Genomic DNA, 22,696 nt, shown 5'->3' on the forward strand with positions numbered 1-22,696 from the left:
GAAGGTAGAAAATGTTGGTAGAATGTGCACATTTAAAGAACTAAAAACAGTTCAGTGAGTCTTGTGCAGCTTTTCTACTGTTCTGGTAAGAATGGAATACATATGCATGCAAGAGCTCTGAGATATGAATGATGTGATTTTGGTGATTGTGCACATTCAAGTTAAATGTTTGCATCTAAAACTAGCATTGTATGATATAAAGATGAATGGTACAATTCATGCTAATGTTCGAAATTTAAAATTTGCTTTTACTGAGAATGACTTTAAATGTCAGATGAATAAAACACAATGATGAATTGAGAGAGATATGGAAGAAAGGGAAAAACTTTATATTTTTGTATCTTTCCTGGCACATTTGTCTTGCATTTTGAAGAAGGGCCTCCCACATTTTCATTTTGCATTGGCCCACACAAATTATGTAGCTGGCCTTCAGCAAGGTCTTGAAGGTTCTGACTTTGGAAGGTACCTTGTCCCTTCTCATCTTGAGAATGATCAAACTTTAGATTGAGTCTGTTTTATAGGGCCTTGAAGAATAGAAATGGCTGAGCTTGGGGTGTCTGATCCACCAAAGAGACAAAATATCACCAGAGTAGAAGTATAGATAACTTTTGTACATTTCAGAGTGGCTTAGTTCTTCTTTTTCTAGGTCCTTGATGTGTAAAGTTAATTATTTAAGATCTTCTTTTCATGATGAATCAAACTAGCTCACTATGACTCCACAATGTGTAAAGTTAATTCTTTAAGATCTTTCTTCTTTTCTTCCCCTTTTACAATTTTTTTTAAGTTTTATTTATTTATTTTTGAGAGAGGGAGAGCATGAGCAGGGTAGAGGTAGAAAGGGAGGTAGAGAGAGGATCCCAAGCACGCTCGATCCTGTCAGCGTGGAGCCTGATGTGGCTCAAACCCACGAAGCATAAGATCATGCCCCGGGCTGAAATCAAGAGTTGGTCACTTAACCGACTGAGCAACTCAGGCGCTCCTTCCCTTTTTAAAATGCAGACATTTATTGCCACAAACTTTCCTCTTAGCATTGCTTTTGTTGAGTCCCATAAATTTTGGTATGTTGTATTTCCATTATTGTGTGTTTCAAGATGTTTTTTGATCTCCTTTTTTTAAAATTTTTTTTTTTCTATTTTTAAGTAATCTTTACACCCAACATGGGACTCTGATTTACAATACCAATATCAAAGGTCACATGCTCTACCAACTGAGCCAGCCAGGTGCCCTGATTTCCCTTTTGAGTTCATTTTTGACCCATTGGTTGTTTAGGAGTGCGTTGTTTAATTTTTACATATTTGTGAATTTTCCAGTTTTCCTCCTATTAGTGATTTCTAGTTTCATACCATTGTGGTTGGAGAAGATACAGGGTATGACTTCAGTCTTTGTAAATTTGCTAAGACTTGATATGTGATCTAAGAAATGATCTATTCTGGAGAATGTTCCATATGTGCTTGAGAAGAATGAGTGTTATGCTATTGGATAGAATGTTCTGTATATGTCTATTAGGTCCATCTGGTCTAAAGTGTGGTTGAAGTCCCATGTTTCCTTGATTTTCTATCTGGATTATTATCTTTTGTTGAAAGTGTGGCATTAAATTCCCCTCCTATTTTTGTATTGTTGCCTATTGCTCCCTTTAATGTATTAGTATTTGCTGAATATATTTAGGTATTCCAATATTGGATATGTGTATATTTACAAGTATTATGTCCTCTTAATGAATTGACATCTTTCCATTATATAATGACCTTTTTATCTCTTGTTATACTTTTTGCTTACAGTCTATTTTGTCTGAATTAAGTATAGCTACTTCATTTTGTTTCTGTTTGGAAAATATTTTTCTATCCCTTTACTTTGTCACATATGCAAATTCCACCTTCTTAAAATATGTTTAATGGGATAATGATTGGTTGGAATTATCCAGAGCTTCTTGATTTTTGTTTTCATTAATGTTGTTATACTTGTAAAAATCCATGGTAGGAGCACACTTAAAACAATTTGAGGGGTGCCTGGGTGCTCATGATCTCACAGTTCATGAGTTCGAGCCCTGCATCAGGCTCTGCCTTAACAGCATGGAGCCTGTTTGGGATTCTCCCTCTCCCTGTCTCTCTCTGCTCCTCCCCCACTTGTTGGTTGGTTGTCTCTCTCTCTCTCTCTCTCTCTCTCTCTCTCTCTCTCTCTCTCTCACACACACATACACACACACACACACACACAAACACACACACACACATACACAATAAATAAACATTAAAAAAACCCCAATTTGTGGGGCACCTGGGTTGCTCAGCCAGTTAAGTGTCTGACTTTGGCTAAGGTCATAATCTCATGGTTGGTGGGCTCAAGCCCGGTGTTGGGCTCTGTACTGACAGCTCAGAGCCTGGATCCTGCTTTGGATTCTGCCTCCCTCTCTCTCTGCCCCTCCCCTGTTCATGTTCTTTCTCTCTCTGTCTCAAACATTTTAAAAAATGCAATTTAAAAAACAAACAGGGGCACCTGGGTGGCTCAGTTGGTTAAGTGTCCGACTTTGGCTCAGGTCATGATCTCACTGCTTGTGAGTTCGAGTCCCGCATTGGGCTCTGTGCTGACAGCTCGGAGCCTGGAGCCTGCTTCAGATTCTGTCTCCATCTCTCTTACCCTCCCCTGCTTTCACGTGTGTTCTCTCTCTCTCTCTCTCTAAAATATAAAAAAACAAACAAAAAACCCAATTTGAGACATGTAGTAATTGTCATGATAGAAAGTGGTTATTTCCCTTATTTCTTTTTTGAAGTATGTTATTCCTTCAAATATTGGGAATTACTTACAGTCTGAGTATTTGTTTTCTTCCCAAATTGTTATGTTTGAAATCTTTATGCCCAATAGGATGTTAGGAGGTGGGGTCTTTGGGAGTACTTAGGGCAGGAAGTCAGAGCCCTCATGAATGGGATTAGTGCTCTTACAAAAGAGATCCCACAGAGCTTCCTAGCCCCTTCCACTCTGTGAGGACACAGGGAGAAGTCACCTGCTGTGAACCAAGGAACCCTCACTAAAAACTGAATCTGCCAGCACCATGATCCTGGACTTCTCAGCCTCAGGAGCTGTGGGAAGTAAACTTCTGTTGTTTATAAGCCATCAGGACAGTGATATTTTGTTAGAGCAGCCCAAACAGAATAACGGACTTATTAAGTGAAGTAATTTATAGCATATTGATGGTATTCTATAAATAAAAAGGTATTCATAGGGCTTAATTTAGTTGGGAGAACAAGGTATACACCTGTGTAAAGTTACATAACAATGATGTAATAATAATAATAGTTAAGGATGCTAATGATCTAAGATAGTAAGGGAATGAGTATTGCTAAATGGGAGTGAGAAAATGAATATTATTAACTGAAGGAATTGAAGCAATGGAGTGACTTTAAGATTTCATTCATTCACAGAACAAATGTATTTTTAAACACTCAGGCAGAGACTGCTCTTGCCTACCTGATATCCCTTCTTCTCTCTTAATAATAGAACCACTATATTATTGGAGTAGCAATGTGTGCAGCTATAATGAACATTTCAAACCTCCCTTTTGCAGGAATATCTAATAAGTGTAGAAGTCCTGGGGCACCTCGGTGGCTCAGTCGGTTAAGTGTCTGACTTCAGCTCAGGTCATGATCTCACAGTTTGTGAGTTCGAGCCCTGCATCAGGCTCTGTCCTAACAGCTCAGAGCCTGGAAACTGCTTCACATTCTTCAGATTCTGTGTCTTCCTCTCTCTCTGCCCCTGCCCTGCTTGTGCTTTTTCTATCTCACAAAAATAAATAAACATTAAAAAAAAAGAAGAGTGGAAGTCCTTATATAGGGAACTAGGTAAGTTTCATGACATATTTTCTTAAGCTTCTAGCTTAAGAAGAGTCTAATCCTAAAGCAAGTATAGCAAAAATGGTTTCATCTTTCATGTCAATTTACATCATCATAATTACTTATTTCAATGTCTCACCTAAAATGTATAAGCTGTATGATGACAGAGCTGTGTCTGTCTTGTTTTATATTGGATCCCAGAAGAGGCACAGAGTAAATAAATCTTTGTTTGCATGCATGAATAAATGAAGCAGTGACTGTCAACTTTGTGTTAAGAAGGATTCTGGGGGCGCCTGGGTGGCTTAGTCGGTTGGGCGTCCGACTTCAGCTCAGGTCACGATCTCATGGTCCGTGAGTTCGAGCCCCGCGTCGGGCTCTGGGCTGATGGCTCAGAGCCTGGAGCCTGCTTCCGATTCTGTGTCTCCCTCTCTCTCTGCCCCTCCCCCATTCATGCTCTGTCTCTCTGTCTCAAAAATAAATAAACATTAAAAAAAAATTAAAAAAAAAAAAAAAAAGAAGGATTCTGAGTTAGCATTATACTCAGATGAAATAATGTCCTTGTCAATTTGTTATTAATGTCATAGGTGTGTCATAGGGGAGGGGATATGCACCTGCCAGACATGGGTCATTTTCATTAAAGCTTTATGCTATAAACACAAATCACTAATGTTATGCTATTTTTATGGCTAAGTTTGCTTTTGTGTTATGTGTTGATGTAATGAACTAGTAAGCACCTATAGATCAGTAGAACAGTTGTGTTAAAGGGATAATAAGAATGTTGAAATTGAATTAAAATTTGTTTTGTTTGATCTCCTTCAAGTTATAGATTTTGGAGGGTATATGATTTACTGAAAGTCTCTTGAAGTGGTTTCTTGAAGTTTCTTGAAGTGGTTTCTTGTATTTCCCTCCAACAAGTGTTCATACCTCACCTTATTAACAACCTCACCTAATTTAGCCACCCATTACAGAGATGCATGGCTCATTATTCTAGAGCAAAGGAGGGATAAAAAGAACAATCGCAGAGATTATTTCAGAACTGCATGCAAAGCCCTGAAACTGTGAAATTTCAGTTGCTACCTTCTTCCAGTGCCCTCTCACTCCAATTTTTAGGTGAAATTAAACAAAGATTAAAATTCTGCTACACTTTTCCTTCTCATTAAAAAAAAAAAAACAACTTTCTGAATCATACACACTGAACTCTATTCATTGTGACTAGAAGCATGTTTATTCAACATTCATTTCTCTTATACAAATATTCTCAAGTGTCTACCTTTGACACTCTATTTTGACACATTTCTGTTTATCCTTGGAAATCTTAATTCCATTTGATTATGTTATTTTATAATTTCTTTCATAAACAACTTTCTTCAGAAAACCCCCAAACAAACAGCATCTTTGTTGGGTGTACAAGGGCTGAAGGACTAGACTGGAAATGTGCATTGAGAGAAGGTAAGTTTTGCCTTAAGACGGTACTATGTATCAGAGTAAAAGGGGGCTGATATCTGAGAAAGAGGCCAATGGTAAAGGAGGTACGGTAACTAGAATGCAGTTTCTAGAATAGTCTAGAGATGTCCACATACTTGTAAAACTCCAAGCTAATTATTTCTTAGACTACCTACGGCAGTCCTGTTATATTAGCATGTGTAGTTCCATATGAAATGTATCAGCTTCTTGTGCAATGCGAAACAATGGGAAAAAATTCCAATTTACTATTATTCCAGCATTCTTATCCTTTAAATATTATTTTGCTCAAATAGAAAGGTAATGTTTATTAATAGCATCAGATTTTTTCATGATTTAGTATGGAGTTATAATAAAGAGAAAATATGGTTAGCTCTAGGCACCTGTAAATTTTTCTAGTAAATTACCTCAGCTGCAGAACATTAAATAGTGAATTATTCCATCTAACAGTGGTTGGCTAAGTTTGCCAGATTGGGAGAATGGAAATGTGCACTGAGGGAAGATAAATTTTACCTTACGTAAGAGACAGATTGGGATGGTCAGATACTGAAACTCTTTCACTGAGGAACTGGGTAAAAATACGGAGGTGTGGGCCTTATCCTGCCTCGACAAGCCTGGGCCTTTCTCAGCTGTATTTGTTCTCCAGGTGATTCTGATGTTCATCAGACTTTTATGTGCATATAAATCACCTGGAAATCTTGTTAAAATGCAGATTCTGATTCACTAGACGTGAGGCTGAGCCCGAGATTCTGTATTTCTAACAAGCTCCCAGGTGTTGCTGATGCTGCTGGTCTGTGGGGCACATTTGGAGTAGCAGAACTCTAAGACAGTGCTTCTCTGTCAGCACAGAGCCCGACGCGGGGCTCGAACTCACAGACCGTGAGATCATGACCTGAGCCGAAGTTGGCCGCTTAACCGACTGAGCCACCCAGGCACCCCAAGATTTCTTGATTTGGTAAGCAGATAGATGGAGTAACGCTCAGGCACTAGGGATTTTTAAACACTTCCAGGTGATTCTAATATACAGTCAAATCTGAGAACCATTGTAGTGAATGCCCAATTCTAGAACAACCGGCCTCCTTTGGCCACCCACCCTCATGACCCCTTAGGTTCTAAACCTCATTCTGGAGAGTGACCTATCATTCCATCTCTACCTGGGAACAGATCTATTCCATTTGAAAGTAAGTAGAAGACACAGTGCTTCTACTGCTAAGAAACCTTACATGTCTTTCCTAGGAATAAAGGACATTCTCTTAACACAGTCTCAGTACAACGATCGAAACTGGAACATTCTACATTGATAGAATACTATTTCCTAATCTTGGATCTGTATTCAAATTTCATCAATTGTTGCAATAATGTTTTTGTGTAGCTATATTTTTTCTCAGGTTCATGATCTAGAATTACTTTGTTAGTTTGCTCAAGATTCAGTTTGATTCTAACTCCTTTGCTACAATATGCTAGGGCAAGTTGGCCAGGTTCAATTCCCTTTAGTTAGTTGTCTCTTGCCTTTTAAAACAGAGCTTTTTCTGTGTTGGTATACCAGCTTGCCATCGAGGTCTTCACACATACAAAGGTCACAAATAAATTTGCTCTAACTTTCATTCCAGCCTACATTTACTCCTGTAATAAGTATCTTGGATTGCAGACATGACTCTTCATCCAGTGCCGTGAAATAGATGGGCCTCACCTATTTGCTTCTCAAGTAGCCCATCTTACAAAAGGTAAAAAAGGTAAACTTCTGGACACCAAAAGCATGATCTACAAAAGGAAAAAATGATAAATTGTATCTTATGAAAATGAAAAATTTTTCTTGATGTGTGAAAGGCCCTGTTAAGAGGATAAAAAGACAAGTTACTGACTGGGAGAAAATGTTTGCAAACCACCTGTAGTAGGCTGAATAATGGGTACTTACACATATCGAGTCCAATCCCTGGAACTTGTAAATGTTATTTGGAAAAAGGTTTTTTTTTTTCCTTTAAAACTTTTATTAGTTAATATTTTCAAAATAGATGGGCTGTGACAAGGGGTCTTTGCAGATGTAGTTAAGCTAAAGATTTTGAGATAAGGATATTATTTTTCAGTTACCCAGGTGGGCCCTAAATGCCATCACAAGAATCTTTGTAAGAGAAAGGCAGAGGGTGATTTGACAAATACATAGTGAAAGAAAGGTGATGTGAAGATGGAGGTAAAGGGTGGAGAGATGCAGCCACCAGGCAAACACACAGAGAAGGTGATGTGAAGACTGAGCAGAGACAGAGAGAGGTGACCGTAGTTTAGGAATGCTGACAGCTACTAGACGCTGGAAGAAGCAAAGAAGGCTTTTCTTCCAGAGGTAGTACAACCCTGCTGATACCCTGGTTTTGGACTTCTAGCCTCTAGAACTGGGGAGAATACATTTCTGTTGTCTTAAGACACCCTCTGGGCGGTGATCTGTTACAGTAGCCATAGGAAAATAATACACCTATCCAACAAAGGACTACTATCTTGAATATATAAAGAACATCAAAACTCAACAGTGAAAAACAACCCAATTGGAAAATAACCAAAAGACGTGCACAGACCTTTCACTGAAGATGATAAACAGATGGCAGTAAAGCACATGAAAAGATGTTTAACAGGATGAGTCATCAAGGAAATGCAAATTAAATCCACAATGAGATTTCAACTACACACCTATCAGAATGATTACAATAAAAAATAAAAAATAATGACAACACCAAATTCTGGTGAGGGTGCGGAGAAACTGGATCATTGATACATTGCTAGTGGGAATGTAAAATGATACATCCATTCTGGAAAAAAGTTAGGCAGGTTCTCAAAAAACTAATAATGTGATTATCCTATAATCCAGCTATTGCACTCTTGGGTGTTTTCCCCACAAAGAAATGAAAACTTACGTTTACACAAAAAATTGTACATAAATATTCATAAGAAGCTTTATTTTTAGCAGCCCAAACCTGGAATCATTGCAGATGTCCTTCTTCAACAGGTAATAAACAAATTGTGGTACATCCATACCAGTGTAACAAAAAAGAATGTTGATACATGCAACAACTTGGATGACGCTCCAAAGAATTATGTCAAGGGGAAAAAGTCAAATCCAAAAGATTACGTATTGCATGATTCCATTTATGTAACAGTTTGGAAGTGACGAAATTTTAGAATTGTCCCTGAATAGAAATAGGGATGGGGAGGTTTAGGAAGAAGGTGCGTATGCTTATAAAAGTGCAACATGAAGGATACTTGAGATTTACCTTTTTTTTCCCTAACCTTTAAGAACTAAATAAGTGCTTTATTGAGTTATAAAGTTATTGAAAGTGTACAAATTTTTTTAGTGTATTCACAAGTATTTGCAACCATTCTCACAATCAATTTTAGAGTATTTTCATCATTCCAAAGAGAAACCCAGTAACTACTAGAAGTCATTCATTTTTCCCTAATCCCCTCCCTCAACCCCAGGCAATCTTTAATCTATTGTCTGTCTCCATATATTTGCCTATTTTGCATATTTCATATAAACAGAATCATATGTGGTCTTTTGTGACTATCTTCTTTCACTTAGCATAATGATTTCAAAGTTCACCTACGACATAGCACATACGCATTCTTTATTCCTTTATATTGCTGAATAATCTGCTATTGTATAGATATGCCACATTTTATTTATCTGTTCATATGTTGGATTTAGGTCCTTCCTGTTTTTTGGCTATTATGAGTAATTCTACTATGGACATTTGTGTAAAATTTTGTGTGTGGGCATATATTTCTATTTCTCTCGGATATATACCGAAGAGTATAATTGCTGGGTCATATGGTAACTTCACATTTACCCATTTGAGGATCTGCTAGCCTGCTTTTCAAAGCAGCTGTACCATTTTACAATCCACTCGCAGAATATGAGGGTGGAGATTTATCTACATCCTCATCCACACTTGTTATTACCTTTCTCTTTGATTCCAGTCATCCTAGTGGGGGTGATGTGGTATCTCATTTACTTTTGATTTGCATTTCTCTGATATGCTAATGATACCGAGCATTTTTTCATGTGTTTATTGGCCACTTGTATATCTTCTTTGGAGAAATGTCCATTGAGATAATTTGTTCATTATACAGATTTGGCTATTTGTTTCTATTTTTGACTTGTGAGTGTTCTTTAAGTTCTCTATAAATTTTAGATACAAATCTTGTTATCTGATATATGATTTCTAAAAATTTCCTCCTGCTATGTTGGTTGTCTTTTCACTTTCTTAATAGTATACATTGAAGCACAAATATTTTTTATCTTGATAAAGGAGAATTTATCTTTATTTTCTCTTGCTTGTGCTTTTGTGGTCATATCTAAGAAACCATTGCCTAATCCAAGGTCACAAAGATTTACACCAGTGTTTTCTTCTAAGAGTTTTATAGTTTTAGTTCTTCTATTATGGTTAGGTACCTGTGGATTATCTTGACTGTGGTGGATACATAAACCTACACAGGTAATAATAAAGAATTTAATACACATACATGCACCTACACACACAACAATGAGTATAAGTAAAACTGAAGAACTCCTATTAAGATTGGTGGATTGTGTCAATGTCAATATCTTGGATGTGATATTATACTACAGTTTTGCAAAATGTTACCGTTAGGGTAACATGAGCAAAGTGATCTATGTGTCATTTCTTAGAACTACACATGAATCTAAAATTATCTCGATAAAAAGTTCAATTAAAAATAATAATCTTTAGAAATTGCTATTTTTCTTTTTCTTGTCCAGTTAGTGGTAGTCATTTTTTTTTTCTTTTGCATCGAGGAAAGGGCAACATAATAGGCAAAGATTGCCAGGTGAATTAAGAGTATAATGTGGGTCTGGGTAATTCTTGTCTTTAAGCAATAGACATGTAATAGTTTTAGTGTTAATTTTACATACATTTGTGTTTCAACATGTAGTACTGATTTTTATTTTCACCAAATGCCTGATAATAATGGCATAGGTAAGTGAAATTTTGCCAAATAGAAATAATTTTAAGTACCAATACTTTCTAAAAAGTATCTATATGTTGGAATATATCATACTTAACACATAAGTAAATAAAAGCACAGGTTACCTAATTACCTGTTGAAATTTTAAAATTAAATCTTCTCCGAAAATTTTATTTTTGCTAAGCTTTAATCTTTTTTTTTCTTAAAGAACAACTGTTAATAGGCAATTCACTGTTGTATTGAATATGAGATAAACCACCGCATACCATATTAATGCAAATTACTATACTAAGTACAAGGCAAAAGGGCATAGTAATCTTTTGTGGTTTTATTCTTTGGAACAGGTTGGGAGAATATTGGCTTGAACTCTATCATCCTGTCTACTTAGTTTTGTGTTCTTAAAAATAGCGTTCATTAGGTGACAAGTTAAGCTGAACATTCAATGGAACGTTAATAGCAAATTATTTGTGAATGTCTATCTTAAGGTTTTTTTCTTTCTTAGTGAGCTAGAATTTACCGTGGAATATAAGGCTTCTTTGTTTTTCAAAAAATTTCTTTTAGTTTTCCTTAATTATAGTCTCTGATTATAAAACTTTGTTATTGTTATTTGCCCTTTGAGAATTTCTAAATACAAATTAAGTTAAACGGTTGTTCCAAAACCTGCTGTGTCACTGAAAGGCATGAAAACATTTCTCGTGGCAAAAAAGGATCCTGTTAGTTTTTGGTTGCTATTGTCTGGGATTAACAAATAAGAAGAAATGAGGAAGGAAATGGCTAACATACTAGTAATATTTGTATATACCAAAATACCACTACTTCATTGTCTTTGTATCTGAGCAGTCCTGGGAAGATTCTTTTGCTTCTCAGCAGGTGTGTGGTGTGCATTAGATACTGGCTCTGGTGATTTGGCCATTGTACTCTGTTGTCTCCATTTTGAGGATATAGGGGATTATGCTATCAAAGCACTGACAATGCAACCAGTAAAACAAAACAAAACAAAAAATTAAGTTCTTCTGTTATGTTGGAGCTCATCAGCCTAAGTCCCGGCAGACAGATGAAAATCCAGGCCAATTGGTAGGTGTCTTCTGAGTAAGGCTTCTGAACATAGTCTTGTAAGCCCATCTCTGTATTTTCTTGGAATTTTCGATCTGGTTTGTGCTGGTCAAACCCGAATGATCTGGACTAAAGAGAACTATAGCTTACCTTAGTATGCATACTCATAGCTGTCCATATCCAGCTTCACCATACTGTTAACAGAAGTCCTGACGCTTACAGATGTGCTCCATGACTTGCTTTATTCAGTAACCAGAAAGTTTATCTCCCTGGATGCTGTTCTGTAGGTGGTTGACCATAGCTGCCAGGATATTGGAGAGACTCACGACCTGGGCACACTGGGGCAGGCCAAGGCTGAAGAGCTCATTCCAGTAGGGCAGCACAAGGCTGATGTTGCATTCCTGACCAAGTGACTGAACTGCTGGCCCAGACCATGGGGAGGAAAAGCAAGTGGGATGTAGACTTGCAGATGTAGCACATGTTGAGGGATTCTGGAATGGGGCCAGGCATCACAAACCCAAATGTAAGTGTGTAAAAGGAGGGTGTCTTTGACCTCAGTGATGGTGGACTGGTCTCCAGTGATGCTGTGGATGCTCTCTCCTCCGCCATTTTTTCTGCCAGGCTGGGAGACAAGAAGCTGTGGTATCAAGTGCTTTTGCTAAGGTATCACCTGCTCAAGGAATCTCACTTGCAGACTGGTTCTCCCATGGTGTTCTGAAGACTTGGCATTGTTAAGGGGTTCACTTAGGTTGGCAAGGGACGCTACTACATTTGCGGTGTGTCCGGAGCCCCCTGGCTTGTGTCAGCTTTAGAATCCGTGATCAGAAGAACCATACCATCCCCGTATATCAAAGGCTGCTGGATGTTCACAAGCATCCTGCATCAAGACCTGTTTCTCAGCTGAAGCGGCACAGTTCCTTGGTTTCTCCCACCGCACATCAAAGGGCTTCTTCTCCTTTTTTTTCCCCCCCCTAAAGGGCTTCTGTTCACACTGGACAGATTCCATTTTCGCACTCATCTCTAAGCATTTTTTTCAGTCAGAAAAACTGACAGCTCTTCAGGTGCCGCTTACTGATGATGCTTAGTTGCTCTGACAGCTGTAGGTCAAATTTTTCCTTATGCCCCTTTGTAATAAATGTTGCCTCTTTCACAACTGACAGCCCTAGGGTGACAGCCAGGTGCTTTGTTATCACAGACCACACAGTACTTACCATCTCCGGCCGCTGGACGTGGGCCTTCTACAGAAGTGGGGGCCCTGACGACGTGGGTCCCGCCAGGGATGAGGTCATCCCAGGTGGTGAGAAGGAGCTGTCTGGCGTTGGATGTCTCGGGGAGGGGGGAAGCCAGAATCACCTTGTCAGTTCCAGCTCCGTCTGGGCCGATGAGGATGAACGGCTGCTTGGGGATACCAGAGGTGTCCACTGAGGGGACCATCTGGATCTTCTGGCCCGTCTGCATCTCTGCAGCAGCCTGCACTTGCCGAGGCCCGCTGACCCCAGAGTGGGCGGAGGTTACCAGAATGCACCGGAAGGGGCCGGCCGTCCCGGCGGATTCCTGGGAGACATCTGAGGGTGCAGCACCTGGGCCACTCTGGGCCGAACTAGCCGCTCCGTGTGCATAGCCATCGGGAAGCAGGATGGCCAGAGAAATTCGAGGTTTGGCGCCAAAGTGGCCTAGAAGCAGGTGGGCCTCCTGCGCAGTTGGGGGGGAGGGCAGGGCGTGGGGAACCCAGCTCCTGGCGTTGGCGGACGGCCGGAGCCCGGGGCAGCGGGTGCAAAAGACCACAGGCTGGAGAGGAGACGCTTAGGTGGGAGAGGGTAGAGGACAGGGAGGGCAGCCTGGGGCCACCTGGGGTGGTGAGAAAGGGGGGTTGTTACTGTTTTTGTCAGTGCAAGTTCAGCGTTCGTGACTCTCGTGCTCTGCAACGTGCTTGCTTTTTTCTTTAAAGGTTGAAAAGATTTCTTTATGAAGCCTTAGCAAATACAAAGTGTAATTAGTCTGTAGTGCAGAGTTAGATACAATTTAATACTAATTCAATGACAAAATGAAAGTTGTCTGAGACCAGGAAATTTCCCCACACTTGATTTTAATGCATTGCGTTGATTTTCTAAAACAATTCCGAGGAGTCAATATTTACAGTAGCTGGAGTATTTATGAAAACTCTGGCATCAGGCATTTATGTGTGTATATGCATATATGTGTGCGTGTGTATATATGTATAAAACCCAAGATTATACGAACCAGGAAACAATTATATGTCTTCCGCAGAGTTTTGAGACTGAGGTTTATAAATGCTTTTCAAAGTGTGGGATTTGGAAACAGCAGAATCTTGTTTCCAAAAACTGAAGTTTTTTTCAGGAGTGAAATCAAAATTATAACTGCCACAGAAGAGGGAAAAAAAGAGAATGTGAGTGTGGTGCCGAACAACCTGGCCCTAATCATCTATCTGTTGGCAAAGGCATTGAAGGATAACCCTGCATTGTATCTAGAAAAATCCGTGCATGAATTGATTCCAGCTGTGATGACAGCCATGCCTGCAGTCAGATGTGGATCATCACTGGGTGGTTTGCTACCTGCCTGCCTGGTGGCTTTGCCCACCATCTGATAATCAGGATGCCTGTGGGGCACAGTTTGGGTCCCTTGGACTCCTCCTCTCCTCCCACGTGGTCAAGGCTGCTCTGCAGGTCAGCAGGTCAACAGGACTACTCTGACCATCACTCAGCACTGGTCCACACGGACACTCTTGCAGGCTCCTCAGCTTGGCCCTGGGACCCCTGGTTGTCTTAAGGTCCCTGGTGCCACCACAGTGCCTGTCTAGTATGTGTGTGAACTGCACCTCTGTCTCACTCTTCCCCTCCTCCCAAGTTTGTTATAATATCGTTGTCCTCCAGTGGCTCGTCCACCCATTAGGTCCTGTCCCTCAGCACTTCGTCTTCTGACTCGGGTTCTAGTACCTCTCCGGTCACCACCGTGGTCCCTGCTGTGCAGCCCCTTGTTGAGCTGATCTCCACTGTCACAACTGCATCCCACTACTGCTTTTTTTGGCCCCTGGCTGTTTCCAGAAGTACATCATGGTCTCCCTTCCCCCCAGCAGAGGAGGGCAAAGGAGGCTTTATCACTTATCCTGGTCCAGCTCCTCCCCTGTTCTCAGCTCCCTCCTGCCTTGAGGGCAGTGCCATCTATGAAAGAAACTGGAAGCCAGGGACCACCCTCCTCCAGCCCAGAGACTCCAAAGGCTAATGGCTTCTAGCCCCTGGCTCTGGCTCTCCCCAGCCTGCTCCTTGAGGCTGTTACACATTAGCCAACCTTCCCTCAGATCCTCACACACATGCTGGGTAGTAGTTTGTTTCCCCCGGATTGCTTTCTTTTTAGATATTGTACAGCCAATTCCATATTCTGAAAGCTTGATTTGTTAAAAACAGACTTGAATGGAAGACCTGAAACTGTGAAACTCCTGGAAGGAAAAATAGTGAGGCTCCTTGACATTGGTCTTGGTGATGATTTTTTGGATTTGACACTAAGAGCAAAGGCAACAAGACAAAAAATAAATGAGAAGGACTACACCAAAATAAAAAGCTTTTGCACAGTGAAGGAAACCACCAAGGACATGGAAAAGCAACTTACCGAATGGGAGAAAATATTTCAAAAGATCTATCTGATAAGAGACTAATATCCAAAATATATAAAGAACATACATAACTGAACACTAAAAAACCAAATAATCTAATTTAAAAATGGGCGGAGACAGCTGGGTGGCTCAGTTGGTGAAGCATCTGGCTCATGATTTTGGCTCAGGTCATGATCTCATGGTTTGTGAGATTGACTGTCTACGCTGACAAGCACAGAGCCTGCTTGGGATTCTCTCTCACCCTCTCGGGTACTCCCCTGTTTGCATGCACATGTTCTCTCTCTCTCTCTCTCTCTCTCTCTCTCAAAATAAATAAGCTTTAAAAAAATGAAAATGGGAAGAGGACCTGAAAAGACATTTTCCCAAAGAAAACATACAGATTGGCAACAGACACATGAAAAGGTGTTCATATCATCAGGCTAATGCAAATCAAACCCACCTTGTAAGATATTACCTTACACCTGTCAGAATGGCACTACTGTCACAAAGACAAGAAATAAGTCTTGGTGAGGATGTGGAGCTAATGGGACTTTTGTGCACTGTTGGTGGCAATGTAAATTGATGCAGCCACTGTGAAAATAGTATAGAAGTTCCTCAAAAAATTAAAAATGGAAATACCATATGATCCAGTAATTCCACTACTGGGTATTTACCCAAAGAAAATGGAAACACTAATTTGAAAAGATATATGCACCCTATATTAAATGCAACGTTATTTACAATAGCCAAATTATGGAAGCAACCTACGTGTCCATAGATAGATGAATAGATAAGAATTTATGGTGTGTGTGTGTGTGTGTGTGTGTGTGTGATGGAATGTTACTCAACTATAAAAATGAATGAGTTCTTGCCATTTGCAGTATTATGTAAGTGAAATAGCGAATGACAAAATCATATGATTTCACTTATATGTGAAATCTAACAAACAAAACAAACCAGAAACAATCATAAATACAGAGAACGAACTGGAGGGGAAGTGGGTGGGAGAGTGACTGAAATAGATGAAGGGGATTAAGAGGTACAAACTTCCAGTTATAGGATAAGTAAGTCACAGGGGTGACAACTACAGCATAGGGAATATATCAACAATATTGTAATAATGTTGCATGGTGACAGATGGTAACTATGCTTTTTGTGGTGAACATAGTACAATGTATAGAACTTTCAAATTACTGTGTTGTATTTCTGAAACTAATATAACATTGTATGTCAATACTTAAATACATTAAAAAAAAAAAACCAATAAAACACAGTGAGATATCACCACGTCTGTTAGAATGGCCATCATCAAAAAGATAAGAGATAACAAATGCTGGTGAGGATGTGGAGAAAAGGAAACCTTTGTGCTCTGTTGATAGAAATGTAAATTGGCTCAACCACTATGGAAAAAAATATATGGAGGGTCCTCAAAAATTAAAAACAGAGGGGCACCTGGGTGACTTAGTCAGTTGAGCATCTGACTCTTGATTTTGGCTCAGGTCATGATCCCAGGGTTGTGGGATTGAGCTCCATATCAGGCTCCATATTGAGTGTGGAGCCTGCTTGGGGTTCTCTCGTTCTCTCTCTCTCTATCTCTCTCTCTCTATCTCTCTCTCTCTCTCTCTCTCTCTTTCTTTTTCTCTCTCTCTCCCTCTCTTTCTCTCTCTCCTTCCCTATGCCCTTCTCCCCAACTCATGCTCTCTCTTTCAAAAAAAAAAAAAAATTAAAAATAACTCTTGTATGATCCAGCAATTCTTCTGGTTATGTATAAAGGATGTTAAAATACTAACTTGTAAAGCTATAGGTGCTTCCATCTTTATTGCAGAATTATTTATAGTAGCTAAGACATGGAAATAACCCAAGAATCCGTTGATGGATGAATGGATAAAGAAGTTGTGGTGTATGTGTAAATATATGATGGAATATAATTCAGCCATAAGAAAGAAGGAAATCTTTTTTTTCCTGCCATTTGCAACAACATGGAGGGGTCTTGAGGGCATTATGCTAAGTGAAATAGATCAGATAAAGACAAATGCGATATAATCTCTTTCTTATATGTAGAATCTGAACTAAACCAAACTCAGATACAGAGAACAGATTGGTGGTTGCAAGAGATGGAGGGTAGGGGGTGGGCAAAATGAGTGAAGGTGGTCAAAAGGTACAAACTTTCAGTTATACAATAAGTAAGTTATGGGGATGTAATGTACAACATGGTGACTGTAGCTAACAATACTGTGTTGTATTTTGAAAGTTGTAAGAGAATAGATTTTAAAAGTTATAAGGAAAAAATTGCAACTATTTGTGGTGATGGATGTTCACTAGACATACTGAGGTGATCATTTCTCAATATACACAAATGTCAAACTATTATGTTTTACCCCTGAAACTAATATAATGTTATTTGTCAATTAGATCTCAAAACATTTGAAATAAAATTTACAATTTTTTTATGTACAAAAATGCATATAAAATTGGGTCGGAATTCCTTACACAGATAATCTTTAACGTTATTAAAAACTAAGTAGTAATTCATACATATATTAATGTATAGTATCATACACTGATGGGGTAGGAAAAATTATAAAAACCTTTGAAACAGGTAAAAAAAATATTAAGTGTCCCATTTGGTGTACCATTCCAGCTTATCTCAGCTTTTCATTGTTTTGGAGCTATTTTATAATTTTGTATATTGTAGAAAATTCATAATAATGAAATAATTCTTGTTTATAAAAATGCAAATGAATTGTGTGCAGTGGAATTCAATTGATTTCTATCCTGAGAATAGATCTCTTTTGAAGCTGTTTATAAATCATTTTAGCAATGCTGATTGCCCAGATGCATGTGGTTCTTTGAATTCTCTTTTGAACTAATTATAGTTCAAAATGATTCCTTCATTAATTAATGGGTTAAATCAAATTTCTGATATCTACTCATTTTAGTTTGTATGAGAGTCATGATTTTACCTTAAAAAATCCTTTAATAGATGGCTACAACATTCAAACAGTACAAAATGGGATAACATGAAAAGCAAAAGTCTCCCTCCTACCCAGTTTCACCTTCGTGGACCTTATAGTCTAATGGTGAAGACAGATATTTATCACATAATGTAGTATAAATGTAAGATTCTAATTCTGAAAAGCATGCTGAAAACGTGGAACACATTTCTGTGGAAGCAGTCATGGGGTGACCTCATCTAGACAGGACAATCTGGAAAGGCTTTTCTGAAGTACTAGCAAGTGGTCTGAGATCTAACAGTGAGTAAGGAAAACCAATGTTTATGAATGTAAAATGGGACCCAATGAAATGGTAGTTCATGGTATTGAAGGTGGATAAGTAAGGAAGTTTAAAAAAAAAAAAAAAGGTGGGTCATTAGGACAGATAGATTGAGAGAAAATAGAGACATTTATAAATTTGAAGTTCTGATGAAGTTAATGCAAATTGGAAGGAGAGGCTGTTATAAGAGGCTGGGTTGTTTGACATTGAATAGAAATTTTTGAAATGGAGCACTGGAAGGAAGTGAAAAAGTTCAAGGTATCACCATGGGAGTGGGTGGCTAGGGTAAAATGAAAGAGCTTGGAGATGAAGAAGTTAGGGACCTTTGAGGTCAGTTATTAGATTGATTGCCTATGTGGACAGTGAGGTCCCCCAGAATTTATTTATGGCAGAGCTTGGAGGTGAGTCATGTGCCTCGTCACAGGTGAATGAGGAGGAATGACCTGAGAGATGAAAAATAGGAAGAAACATGGGGAGGAACAATGGAGTGTCAGAGGATGAACTGCTTTTACCAGAGAAGGCTACAAGGCCACCAGTGCCCTTGGGGAAGCCCAATTTGAATTAATTCAAGGTGATAGAGGAGGAGTTTGGAGCCAGGATGAAATTATAGGGATTTTTGTTGATTATGGATCAGGAGTTCTATGGGTGTAGTAGAAGGTTTTGGGAAGTGGACAAAGGGTGTAAGACCAGGACATGGGCAAGCCCATGTGAGTATTTGAGGGACGGTACCCTAAAAAGTGGTTCAGGTGGTGGTTTACATATTGGATACTGATATTTCAAAGCAAGGTCTACACCAAAGTGGATTTAACTCTTAAACATTTTTTTGAGGATGAGTAGGGACTAATGAGTAGCAGCTAATGAGGTTTTTTTGTTTACTTTTTTTTTTTTTTTTTTTTTTTTTTTTTCTGAGGCCAGAGAGCAGCTAACAAAATCAGAATCCTTTTGTTTCCTGCTAGGTGAAAAACGATATCGCCTTGCTGATTTAAATTGCATTTCTTTAATTTCAAGGAGGTTGGGCATATTTTCATGTACTTTTAAAACAACTGTTTTAAGAACAATTCTCTTTTTTTAATTTGCACCAGCTCCTAGTAAATTCAGGAAATTAGCTCTTTGACATATTCATTATAAATATTTTTTCCATTAGTTATCTGTGTTTCACCTTGTTTATGGTATGTTTGTCATGTAGTGTTTTTAAAATTTATGTTCTAGATTACCATTCTTTCTTTTTTTATGATTATGGGTTTTGTGGTTCTGGGTTTCTGCTCTTTTTCCTCTAATATTATAAATAATTTTACTTGTGATTTATTCTGGATGTTTTGGGGATTCATTTTAATGGTAAAATCTTTGTTCTACCTGAATTAAATTTCGTATAAGAAAAGAGGAAGCAATCCAGCTTAATTTTCTTTCCAGATATATATTCAGTTGTCCCAATACCACTTAGCTACTGACATGAAATCTCACCTTTGTCAGAAATACAATTCCAAAATAGTTGGGCCTATTTGAGAAGAATAAGAATGTGTGAGACTGCAGGGTATACTTGGGAGGCATATCTGGGAGTGAAACAGACTGAATTCTGACTCTAGAATTTGATGTTGACCTTGGCCAAGGAACTTCTCTGGGCTCCAGTTTTCTTTCATCCTCAAAATGGGCATAATCATAGCCTTTGAGGACTATGACTGTATGTGAAAGAATGCACTACAATGGCTAGAGCTGCATAAGCAAGGAAGAGAACAGAAGAAAGGAGGTCAAAGAAGTGAGGGGTCAGGTTATTTAAGACCCTGTAGGGCATTATGAAGACTTAGTTTTTTTCTTTGAGATGGGAAACCTCTAAGGATTTTGAACAGAGAAGTGATATGATCTAACATATTTTACAAGGCTTTTGTATTGAAATTACGCTGTGGAAGGAAGCAGGGCAGAATCCAATTGCAGTTTTGAGGAGAGGGATAATGAGGGATTAGAGCTTTAGAGCTGGATGGGAGCAGAGATTTGGGTAGGAAGTGATGGGAGGCTGGAGGGCGTTGCCATCAACTGAGATGGAAAGACTCATGAGTGGAGTAGGTTTGGAGGCAAAGATTGGGAGTTGGGAATTGATCATTAAATGTGTTAAATGTGAGAGATTTACCACATATCCAGGTATAGCTGTCAGGGAGGCAGAGTACACACTGGGAATTCAGGCGAGAGATCTGAACTGGAGATGAAATTTGGGAGTCATCAGTATATAGACTGTATTTAATATGTTTAAAGGCATGTGGCTGAGATGTGATCACCAAGGGAGAAGAAAAGAGTTACGAGACTGAATCCAAGCACTCATCAACATTAAGACATTGAGGAGAAAGGGGGAAATCAGCAAAGAAAGCCGGGGAGTGTCCAGGAGGGCAGGAAGAAACTGACAAGTAGTGGTGTTTTAGAAGCCAAGTGGGAGTGGTAGGGGTGAAAGCCTGATTGGAGTGGGTTTAAGAGAAGGTGAGGGAAGAGAAATTGGGAAACAGTGAGTACATACAGTTCGTTTAAGAAGGTTAGATGAGAAGTAGGATGGAGGAGGAGGAGGAGAAAGAAGAATGTATGATATTGTTGCCTGGGAGAGTCACGCATTTGTTGACCAACTACAAATATTTGAGTTGGTGTTTCCACAGGCATGTCTAGCATACCACTGTTGGTATGTGAGATGGTTTTAAGTAGTACTTCAATACATGCTTTTACAATCTTGTCATACTTTGAGTCTACTGTGTATATGAAAATACAACTAGCATTTATAATGCCATAAACATAATGGTATAAAGTTCTTTTTGACATAAATTTATCTCTTTTTTTTTTCCTTCAAAGTTTTATTTAAATTCTACTTAGTTAGGGGCACCTGTGTGGCTTAGTTGGTTGGGTGTCTGACTTCAGCTCACATCATGATCTCGTGGTTCATGAGTTCGAGCCCCGCATCAGGCTCTGTGCTGACAGCTCAGAAACTGGGGCCTGCTTCAAATTCTGTGTCTCCCTCTCTCTCTGCCCCTACCCCACTGGTGCCCTGTTTGTCTTTCTCTCTCTCTCTCTCTCAAAAATAAATAAAACAAAAAATTTAAATTCTGGTTAGTTAAACATACAGTGCAATATTGGTTTCAGGAATAGGATTCCTGAATTCTATTATATTTTATTCTGTTCCTAAATACAATACCCAGTGCTCATCATAACAAATGCCCTCCTTAAAACTCATCATCCTCCTGGCCCATCCCCCACCCACCTGCCTCCATTCACCCTCAGTTTGTTCTCTATCTTTAATAGTCTCTTAGGGCACCTGGGTGGCTCAGTTGGTTAAGCATCCGACTTCAGCTCAGGTTATGACCTTGCGGTCCTGTTCATGAGTTTGAGCCCTGCATTGGGCTCTGTGCTGTTGGCTCAGAGCCTGGAGCCTGCTTCAGATTCTGTCTCTCTCTGCCCCTCCCCTACTCATATGCGTGCGCTCTCTCTCTTTCAAAAATAAACATTAAAAAAAAGAGTTTCTTATGGTTTATTTACCTCTCTTTTTTTCCCCTCCCATATGTTCACCTATTCCTTCCTTCCTTCCTTCCTTCCTTCCTTCCTTCCTTCCTTCCTTCCTTCCTTCCTTCCTTCCTTCCTAGAGAGAGCATGACCATGAGATCATGACCTGAACCAAAATCAAGAGTTGGACACTTAACCAGCTGAGCCACACAGGTGCCCCAAGATTTCATTCTTTTTGATGGCTGAATAATATTCAATTATATGTATATGTGTGTGTATGTATACATACACATCTTCTTTATCCATTCATCAGTTGGTGGACATTTGGGCTCTTTCCATACTTTGGCTATTGTTGATAATGCCGCTATAAACATCAGGGTGCATGTGTCCCTTTGAATTTGTATTTTTGTATCCTTTAGGTAAATACCTAGTAGTGTAATTGCTATATCATAGGGTACAGTAAAACCTTGGTTTGTGAGCACAGTTCATTCTGGAAACATGCTTGTAATCTAAAGCATTTGTATATCAAAGTGAATTTCCCTATAAGAAATAATGGAAACTCAGATGATTCGTTCCATAACCTAAAAATATTCGTATAAAAATGATTACAATACTGTAATGTAATACAAAATAATAAAGAAAATACAAAATATAAAGAAAAGTAAACAAATTAACCTGTACTTACCTTTGAAAACCTTCATGGCTGGTTTTTGATGGGAAGACAAGAGATGGGAGGGTTATTATGTAGGACGACTTTCACTATCACCAATGGAATCACTGCCATCTATTGGCTCAATGGAATCTTTTTCTTTTTGTGCAACTTTAACAAGGAACCAATCTAATGACACTAGCTTTTGCCTCCTTTTGAGGATTTCATGGAAATGTGACATTGCATTGTCTTTAAACAGATTCATCTCTCACACTGCTACATCCTTATTTGGGTGGTGCTCTTCTACAAAATTTTGCACTGCTTCCCATATTTTACACATCCTCCTAATCTCATTTGAAGTGAGGGATTCCTTCACCTTTTCTCCTCCTC

At 39.0% G+C, this 22,696-nt stretch overlaps 1 pseudogene; it reads right to left on the reverse strand.

Annotated features, from left to right (window-relative positions):
* Positions 1–11,073: 11,073 nt before the first annotated feature.
* On the reverse strand, positions 11,074–22,358 carry LOC122229352 (annotated as a pseudogene).
* Positions 22,359–22,696: the final 338 nt, after the last annotated feature.

This window comes from Panthera leo, chromosome C2 (genome assembly GCF_018350215.1).
Source record: "Panthera leo isolate Ple1 chromosome C2, P.leo_Ple1_pat1.1, whole genome shotgun sequence".
NCBI classification, from domain to species: domain Eukaryota; kingdom Metazoa; phylum Chordata; class Mammalia; order Carnivora; family Felidae; genus Panthera; species Panthera leo.